This window comes from Habropoda laboriosa, unplaced genomic scaffold (genome assembly GCF_001263275.1).
Source record: "Habropoda laboriosa isolate 0110345459 unplaced genomic scaffold, ASM126327v1 scaffold126, whole genome shotgun sequence".
NCBI classification, from domain to species: domain Eukaryota; kingdom Metazoa; phylum Arthropoda; class Insecta; order Hymenoptera; family Apidae; genus Habropoda; species Habropoda laboriosa.
In genome coordinates this window covers 1,768,335-1,776,686 of record NW_017100288.1, presented here as the reverse complement: position 1 = coordinate 1,776,686, position 8,352 = coordinate 1,768,335, and the positions used below count along the sequence as shown (strand labels likewise).

Genomic DNA, 8,352 nt, shown 5'->3' with positions numbered 1-8,352 from the left:
CATTCGTAACGCGTTACACGCTTTTTGCCGCGTTAATTGACGCCCCTTCTGAGCTTCTATACGTGTCGCCGCGAGATCGACGCGACATTGAGGACGCGGCGGAAGCGGGTTTTTGTGGGACACACCACGTTGTGCGCAACGTTTTAATATGGAAATGACGTCGATGGAGATGTACGAATGACGAGATTCTCGTGTTTATTAGTTGATTGAGGATGTTTATGCAAAATGTGGGTAATATTGGGTTAATCTGTGGGGACAAATGTAGTAGAATTTTTACTGGGATATTGTGAAATTTTTTAACGTTTCTCTGGGAATTACAGCTGTTAACGAACTAATGTTGCTGGTGAAACGTTCTTACGCCGCACTGTGGAGTGTTTTGTTTAAAAACTGGCCAAAATTCAAATTTTTAAACTTCATTAAAAAAACAAAGAAATGATTCGTATAATTGGCCCATTCATATAATGGTCATGCAGACTCTTATTTGCAAAGTTATTTTTTTCAAAGTTCACCGAAGTTGGTTCAATATTTTTTTATTACAAAGTTGGACAAATTGTAAAATTTCTCAGAGATGCAAAAATAAAAAAGGTAAGCAGTGAGACCATGAAAACATTTTTGCAAATATCCCACTAATTATTGGGTTTAAGACAAATTCTTCTGAAAATTCACTTTGAAATTTTGATTATTCTATTTTTTCTTATATTTTACAATTTGCCTACCTACAGAAAATTCGCTACTATTAAATGTCGATACAAAAATCTACACGCTTCGTTTAAAAAATTCCAGATCACCTCAGTACCTCCAAAACAAATAAATTATTCAAATTTATACACAAAACACTTCATCCCAAAACACGTCCCTCAAAAATACTACCAAACGTACAAATCACACGACCCTATACACAATTATCTACCACCGGTATTCACCCCAGGCCGCTAAAAAGTGACAAACTTCCCATCAGAAACACCCAACCCATCTCCATTACCCTCAAACACGAAACTGACCTCAAATACCTAACTTAAAAACAAAAACAAGGACGAAGAAGAAGAAGAAGAAGGGAAAGCAGAACCGAAAGAAGAAAAAAAAACTCGAGTCGAAGTGGCACGTTACCAGGATTATCCGAGCGTGCCGGACGGCGCATTAAGCGGTGCGGACACCGGCATGGAAAAGCCGAGGTTATTTTCTACCTCGGGGTCCGATGTCAGCCCCGCAACGATTTTTTTCCCGGCGGAGACAGCGGCGAGGCGAACGCCTTAGCCGGAAATGGAGCAAAAGCCGTTCATTAAGGCCGGTCCGTGAGTTTCCTGGGACCGGCGATATCGACGGGACGAGCAGGAACGTTAAATTACGCGATGCCCGGTACGACGGAGCATCGAACCAAGTGGTAGAAAGAGAGAGAGGCCAAGAGAGGAGAACCAGATACCGGACGCGCATTTATATCGGTGCATTAAGCCTGTGCATCGCGATGTGCGCCGCCGTGTCCTCCCCGTTGGTACGCCAATTGCACGACGATTACGCGAGTACCAACAGCCGTACATAAATCGACGACCATTCTGAAAAATCGCCGGCTGCCTTAGATGGCCGGAAAGAATGGTGGTGACCGTGCCGCGCGCCTTCGTTCGCGCCGCTTATTTATCGACCGAGCCGAACCGGACCGAATAAATTCTTGCGCCGCGTCATCCGGCCAACCGGCATTCTTTCATCCGGAATATTAACCCCCTTTTATCCAGACGTTTCGCCTCGCGTTTAAACTGTTTGCAACGTGTGAAAAACAGAGGGTTGACGAGATTGTCGTCAGCGGCATGGTTAACGAGAAAATGGAGGAGGATTTTTTATGGCGTTGCGTTGAACGGAGTGTTTTCTAGAGGATGACAAGTAACTAGAGCGTGACCTAGATAATTTTTACGTGATTTATTAGCGGGAAAATCCGTGAAAAATGAGGAGTGACTCGTAGAGGGATTTGACCTATTTCTGGGTCAAGCGAATACTTCGTTGATTCCACAATGGAAGCGTTGTCTCGAGCAGAAATTTTTAGTGCATCGATATAATTAGTGGATAGAATTGCAGTTTACTGGAAATAGAGAACGGATAATTATTAGACCTATGCAAAAGTTTCCATGGTTTGTTAATCAATGGCACTGAGAGGCGCCGAATGCTTCTCCCTTATTTAAAATTTCACAGTTGGTATTTAATATAATAAAAAATAAGTGCACAATCTTGAAAAAAAAAATAAGACGGTGACCTATTATATGGAAAGATGCGCGAAGGATCAGAAATGATATATTTAGCCAAAGGTAATTTAACACTTATTCTACCCCGCTTTGGATTTAAATAAATTATTCATGAGTCAATGTGAAATTACTGTAAATTACTGGCAGTAACGATGCGCCGTGATCCAATGAGATGTTAATTAGGAACCGCAATTACTCTCTCCTCCGTGTACAAAACGTTCCACGCGTAATGGAAATTTTACTTCAAGTCGGTATTAAAATCGTGGAGGAAATTTCACGCATACGAGCTTTTCTCCTACGTAGGAATTTCTTTCGAGTGACAAACAACCGTGGCTTCTAGCCGGCTCTATCAAAGCTTCGTCGCGTTAATCTCGGGATACTAATGCACGCAATCTGTGCACACATTCCACAAATTGTGCGCGTCTAACTCGGCTTGTCTTCCATTTTCAACCCCCTTTTGCCTCGACTATTTATGCCCGCCATTAGCGCGGCTAGGAGTTTGTTTCAATCTTCATTTAGAAACAGAATTTTCTTTCCGACTCTTACTTTCAGAGGATCGGTGAATAATTCACTGCGAGATTTACCACGAGAAAAATGAAGAAAAAAAAAAGGAACGACGTGGAAGATACGAGTTCTGTTGGTAAATTAGCCGCGTCAAACGTTTGTAATTGTGAGGATAATCGTTTATAAAATTCATCGGTGAAGGAACAATTTCAATAAAGATCCTTTTAAACCCTTGACCCTTTGGTGTATTATTTTACTCTTAGAATTCGATGAAATTGTCAAAAGAACCAATATCATGTACCAGTTTATTTCAGAAGAAATGACTTATTTTAATTTACAAACAATTGGAAATTCTAAATTTCACATCGAAGGAGCTAATAAATTAAAATCGAATAAAGTGTTGATCCACCAAATGAAAACACCGCGAACAGTAAAAACTTTCACAAGTGGCCAGAAAGCGAAAGGTAGAAAGCACAGAATGAAGCTTTAAACTCCAACCATATCTCACCAATCCAACCAACAAACAAACAAACACCGTTGTAGAATACGAAAGAACACGTACGAAAACAAAGGAAAGCACGGCTCGTAATAAAAAACTCCAAGCTAACAACGCCAGAGAGAATACGCAAAGATGGGATAAAAAGGAAGAGAAACGGCCGACGCATCGCAGACGTCCCACAAATTTCATTCCAGCCCAACGAGGCCCGAAACCTAAAGCTCCACTGACACACAAATCGCCGTTGGAAGGCATCCGTTCTCCTCTGGCGAGCACCGTCGAGAAGGGCTGCTTCCCACGTCCATCGAGAGAGACTCGGTTGATCTCTGGAGCTGAAGTTGGTCCGCGAGCGTCTCGGCTCGAGGAACGTTTCGGCTGAAACATTGATTTCGCAGACACGCCTCAACCGCCGCCTTAGAAAGAAGAAGAAGAAGAGAGAAAGAAGGAAGATTCTTACGTGCCTTTCACCGGTGGAGCCAGCAAAGAAGCACCACTCTCCCGTGTGGTTATATCCGTGGGCTCGTAGGTACACGAGGGCTTACGAGCTGGCCACTCTGCATGCCTACATAAATTTACTGGCACGTCAGGACGTGTTAGCATTATTACGTGTGTCGAGGGAATACCGATCCGACCGACACTCTTCTTTCTTTTTTTGCTTTTTTCTTTTTTGCTTTTGTTATTATTCTTGCAACGATGAAGCGTGGCGCGACGCTGCGCCTTTCTAGCGGACAGATAGTAGCTGGATCGCGTTACAGAAATTGCCAATTACCTATAACATGCAATTTCTACCTGACCGCTCTCGCTCTGCTATCGTATTAATTCGCCCCTGGAACCCCGCGGTGCATCCCCCGCTACAACACGAGATCGAAACGGCCGCGTAGAGAACTCATAAACGGTTTTACACGTGCAAAGAGGGAAAGTGTGTGTGCGTGCGTGTGTGTGTGTGTTTGACTGTTCTACGAATACGTATATCGCGAAGGAGGAATGTGTCGTTTAGAGGAAGACGCCTCTCGTTCCTGAAGCCAGTTCCTTCGGATGGTACTCGAGGGTAAACGTGTAAAGTCGGTTGTACGCGGGTTAGGGTGAGCTATGGACACGTATGGGCACGCTGACGTGTGCAGAATGCGAGCAATTTGTCGTGCCGACCGAGTCAATTTGTGGTGTCAGCCTGGGATTGTAGCTGGTGGGAGTAGTGGTTTGTGATTCTGAGTTTTGATTTTTTCTTCCTTTTTCGCTACTTGCGGGAATCGAAGGTTGAGGAAGGTGGAAGGATTAGTTTGTGAGATGGCAAAAGGGAAGTTTGTTGTATGGAAGCTTTGAAGATCGAGGTAGCAGGAGAGAGTTGTTGTTTGTGATGATTTTTTACTTCTTGGAAGAATTGGAGAAGTTGAAAGGATTAATTTTTAAGATCGTAAATTCTGAAGATCAATTCATGAGTATTCACCCATCCGTTTATTTACAGTGTCCTTTGTTTTAATAAGCAACTTCATTTAATTAGTTTCCAAGGAAGAAGTCGAAGATTTACCTTGTTTTGTAATTCTTTGAAAAATTGATCACGTCTTTGAATAAAAAAAAAAAATAAGCACGTGTGCAAATAGTTTGGGACCACTGTGCACTGCAAGCTAGGCAAGAATCTTGCAGAAAGAAGCCAGCAACTTTGAGAAATATTTAATAGATTTTTTGTTACTCTAATCTACGAAAATGAAGCAAATTGCTATTGAGTCCAACAATATTAATTCCAAATTGATAAAGAATTGATAGCAGATTCGATATTTGATATACGAAAGGCAGATATGCAAAATCCATTATAATTTTTATTTGGCCTTATATTGAGTAATGTGTAATACCTACAGAACTACAATCTTCATTGGTTGTCAAATAAAAAAAAATATATATTACTTATTTCTCTCTGAATATTGAATAGCATTACATTACTCTCAATTTCTAAAAAAAAAAAAAAAGGATACTACTAGTTCCGCCCATTTACTCTTCACTTAACTCCCACACAGAAGAGAACTTCTCAAAAATATCCCCACAATTTCAAAAACAACTCCTCCTTACATCATCAGCCTAATAACCTCAAATTACATCACTCCCAAACTTCATTCCCCCCATCTCACAAACCAAACTCGTCAATTCACCGTCTAATTACAATTCAGACGTTTAGAAGCGAGAAAAAGCATGGCGGCGCACGGTAATACGCGGAGCGTGGCCATACGGTAGGCGCACGGTAGTGCGCGGAGCGTAGCCATGCGGCAGGCGCAGTTACAGTACAAGCGAATAATTAATAGCTGCGATAAGTGGGCAATAATCAGGGTACAAAGGAGGAAGCAGCGCACGAACACGAGGATCATAGAGCGTGGAATCAATTTATGCGCAGCTAATGGTCCACGCGAGCTTGTCTCCGAGGCGTTCGTAGCCCGGAAGGTGCAGCAAGCAGCAGCAACAGCACCACGCGAACCAGCCTCTATATAAGCCTTCATTTGTGTGACAACGTTAAATTAGCGTAGCGCGATAAACTGGTGTATAAACCGTGGTTTAATTTAAGCCTACCACGAAAGGGAACAGAGTAAGGCCCCGAGGGATAACTATCCCCGGCTATTTAGTGGCACTCGGCGTAGCTACAAGATCGACCGTTGATTCGCCACTATTAACGCTCCCTCTGACTCTCACGTGCTCACGGTTGAGCGTGAGTTAGAAAGAGAAATGGAGAGAGAGTGAGAGAGAACTCGCAAGTCCCGCTAGCATAAGAACAGAAGAGAGTTGTACGTGAGAAAGAAAGAATGAAAGAGAGAAAGAATCTGGTGGCCTGGTATTGACTTTTGCACCATGGCGGAGTGCATCGATCATCGACTCGTTCGTAGACTCGTTTGGAAGCCAGAGGCGCAGCGGGAGCCGAGGCGTTTATCATTTAATGACTTCGACTGGTACCGCGAGAAGGATGTTCGATAGCCGTGCTTAACCTATCGATCAACCGAAGGATGAAATTACCCGGTAAAAAATGGACAACCACGTAATTGGCCTTCGAGATATTGGGCCGCGTTGTATATACCGTTTTAACGAACGAAGCCAACCCTGGGATTCGGTTCACGCGTTTGTTTTGCCGATGGAATTGATTGAACGGTGATGTGAGAAGAATCGTGGGAGAAAGTTTCGTTTGTAGGACGAAATTCGTGTAACGAAAATTTGCTAGTTCGTTGGAATTTTTTTAATAATTCGTTACTGGTGATTGCTAAGGTGCTAAGATTGCTAAGGTTTTTGAGGGTAATTAATTAAATCGTACTTTTTTTTTTATAGAAATTGAAAGTAGAATATTTTAAAAATATGATTCTATAATATTAAGCACGAATTAGTGAAATTCATCAGAGGCGTGAAACTTTAACCCTTTGAAAATTGATACCGAAGATGAACCGTTTTAAAAATTGATCTCAATTTAGTATCAATTACAAATGCGATGATCACTAGATAAATCACAAATTCTTTAAAAAAATATTTCGGTTATGAAAGGGTTAAACGCGTCTTTATCAAAATCATTTTTGCGGGATAAGATAAAAATAGAAAGTTTATCACTTTAATCATTATAATTTAGCTGCAAATCAATTTTTCTTCAGCCATTCAATTGCATTCAAACTGTCCCAACTTTTTTTTTATTTTTTAAATATTTCCAGCTGTGTTTATCTGCTTAACACCTTACCTCTAAATACACCTAGCAAACCTAACACGATAAAAATCCCACTTTCCCAAAACCACCAGGAAAATCCAAATAATCAAATCGACCCTCTGGCAAGTTTTTCGATATCACCGTGAAGCGGTCAATTTAAATACACCATACTGACGGACATCATACCTCGCGTATGTATCAACAAATCTCTCTCTCTCTCTCTATCACCCCAGCGGCTCGCGATTATTTGCTCGTCGAGTGCTCTCGAGAGTCAATAATCTCGATGCAGCTCGCCTTTTCGAATTATTCTTCAAACACGCGGAGCCCGGGGCTCTGTGTGTTCAGAGCAGCAATATTTGCAGCCCCGAAACTTCGCCCGTTCGATTGTCCATTAACCAAAGGCCAAAGCAGGGCGACTCCTGCTTTTTGTGCCGTGGAACAATTAAATCTCGACCCTACCCGTCCGATCTCTTCGCGAACTTCAGCTTCGAACGACGCGTAATTGTCAGTCGTTCATCGAGCTGTAGAAGATGTTTCGAGGGGGGAAAACACACACACATCGAACAGAAAGGGTGGTAGACGGAGGTAAAAAAAAAAAGAGAGCGGAAGAATCGTGGAACGCGCATTTCGCGGCTCATACTAATAACCAGTGATGATACCTTTTATGCAGCGCGTCGCTTTCGACTCTCTGTTTGCCATTCCAGCCAGGGCAACGTCGTTAGGCCATCTCGTTCTGCTTCGTGTTACGTCTCGTTTACGGAGGTATGCGTTAATTCGCGTCGGACAACGCGTAAAAAGGCGCGGCCCGCCGGACCAAGCTGGCAACAACCAGGACGCTTGCCAAGGTACGCCTCGTAAAAAACGCTCGCGGATCATTTCCGGGTGAAATGATCGACCGGTTCGAAGGAACCCTGGACGACCGGTCACTTCCGTGTAAAAATAATTCTCAGGGTCGTTTATGGTTAAGTGATTACGCTCGTCAGTTTATTACGGGATTGGTCAGGCTATAGTTTCGCGCACGAACAAGTTTCGCTTATTTTTATGGCATAATAGAGTGGCTGGTGGAAGAGAACTCGTGAACGGACGGAATTTTTTATTTTTGATGAGTTTTTCGGGAGATGGACAGTCAGTTACTTTTAGATTTTTCGAAATTGTATTTTTTCACAAAATGAATTTATAAAAGAGAATTTGGGTTACCATAATGTACGTTGAAATGGTGAAAATTTTTATCGTAAGATAGATTGGTGTTGCCTGAAGTAAATTTTATTTATTCAAAAATTTATTTCTAGTTTATTATTTTATTTATTTAGCATAAGACTCTCTTATTTTGTATGTGTTAACAAGATATGGTAATACTGATTAAGCGTGTGGATAATATTGCTAAGTATATTATGCTCTATAAATACAAATACTAATAAATCTGAACAATAATTTTTAAAAAAACAGAAAAATACAAAATAAAT

The 8,352-nt window shown here is 41.8% G+C and overlaps 1 protein-coding gene across 1 annotated transcript in view; it reads right to left on the bottom strand.

Annotated features, from left to right (window-relative positions):
* The window catches only part of LOC108573733 (telomerase-binding protein EST1A-like), a 223,685-nt gene that overhangs the window by 148,131 nt on the left and 67,202 nt on the right, over window positions 1-8,352 (bottom strand).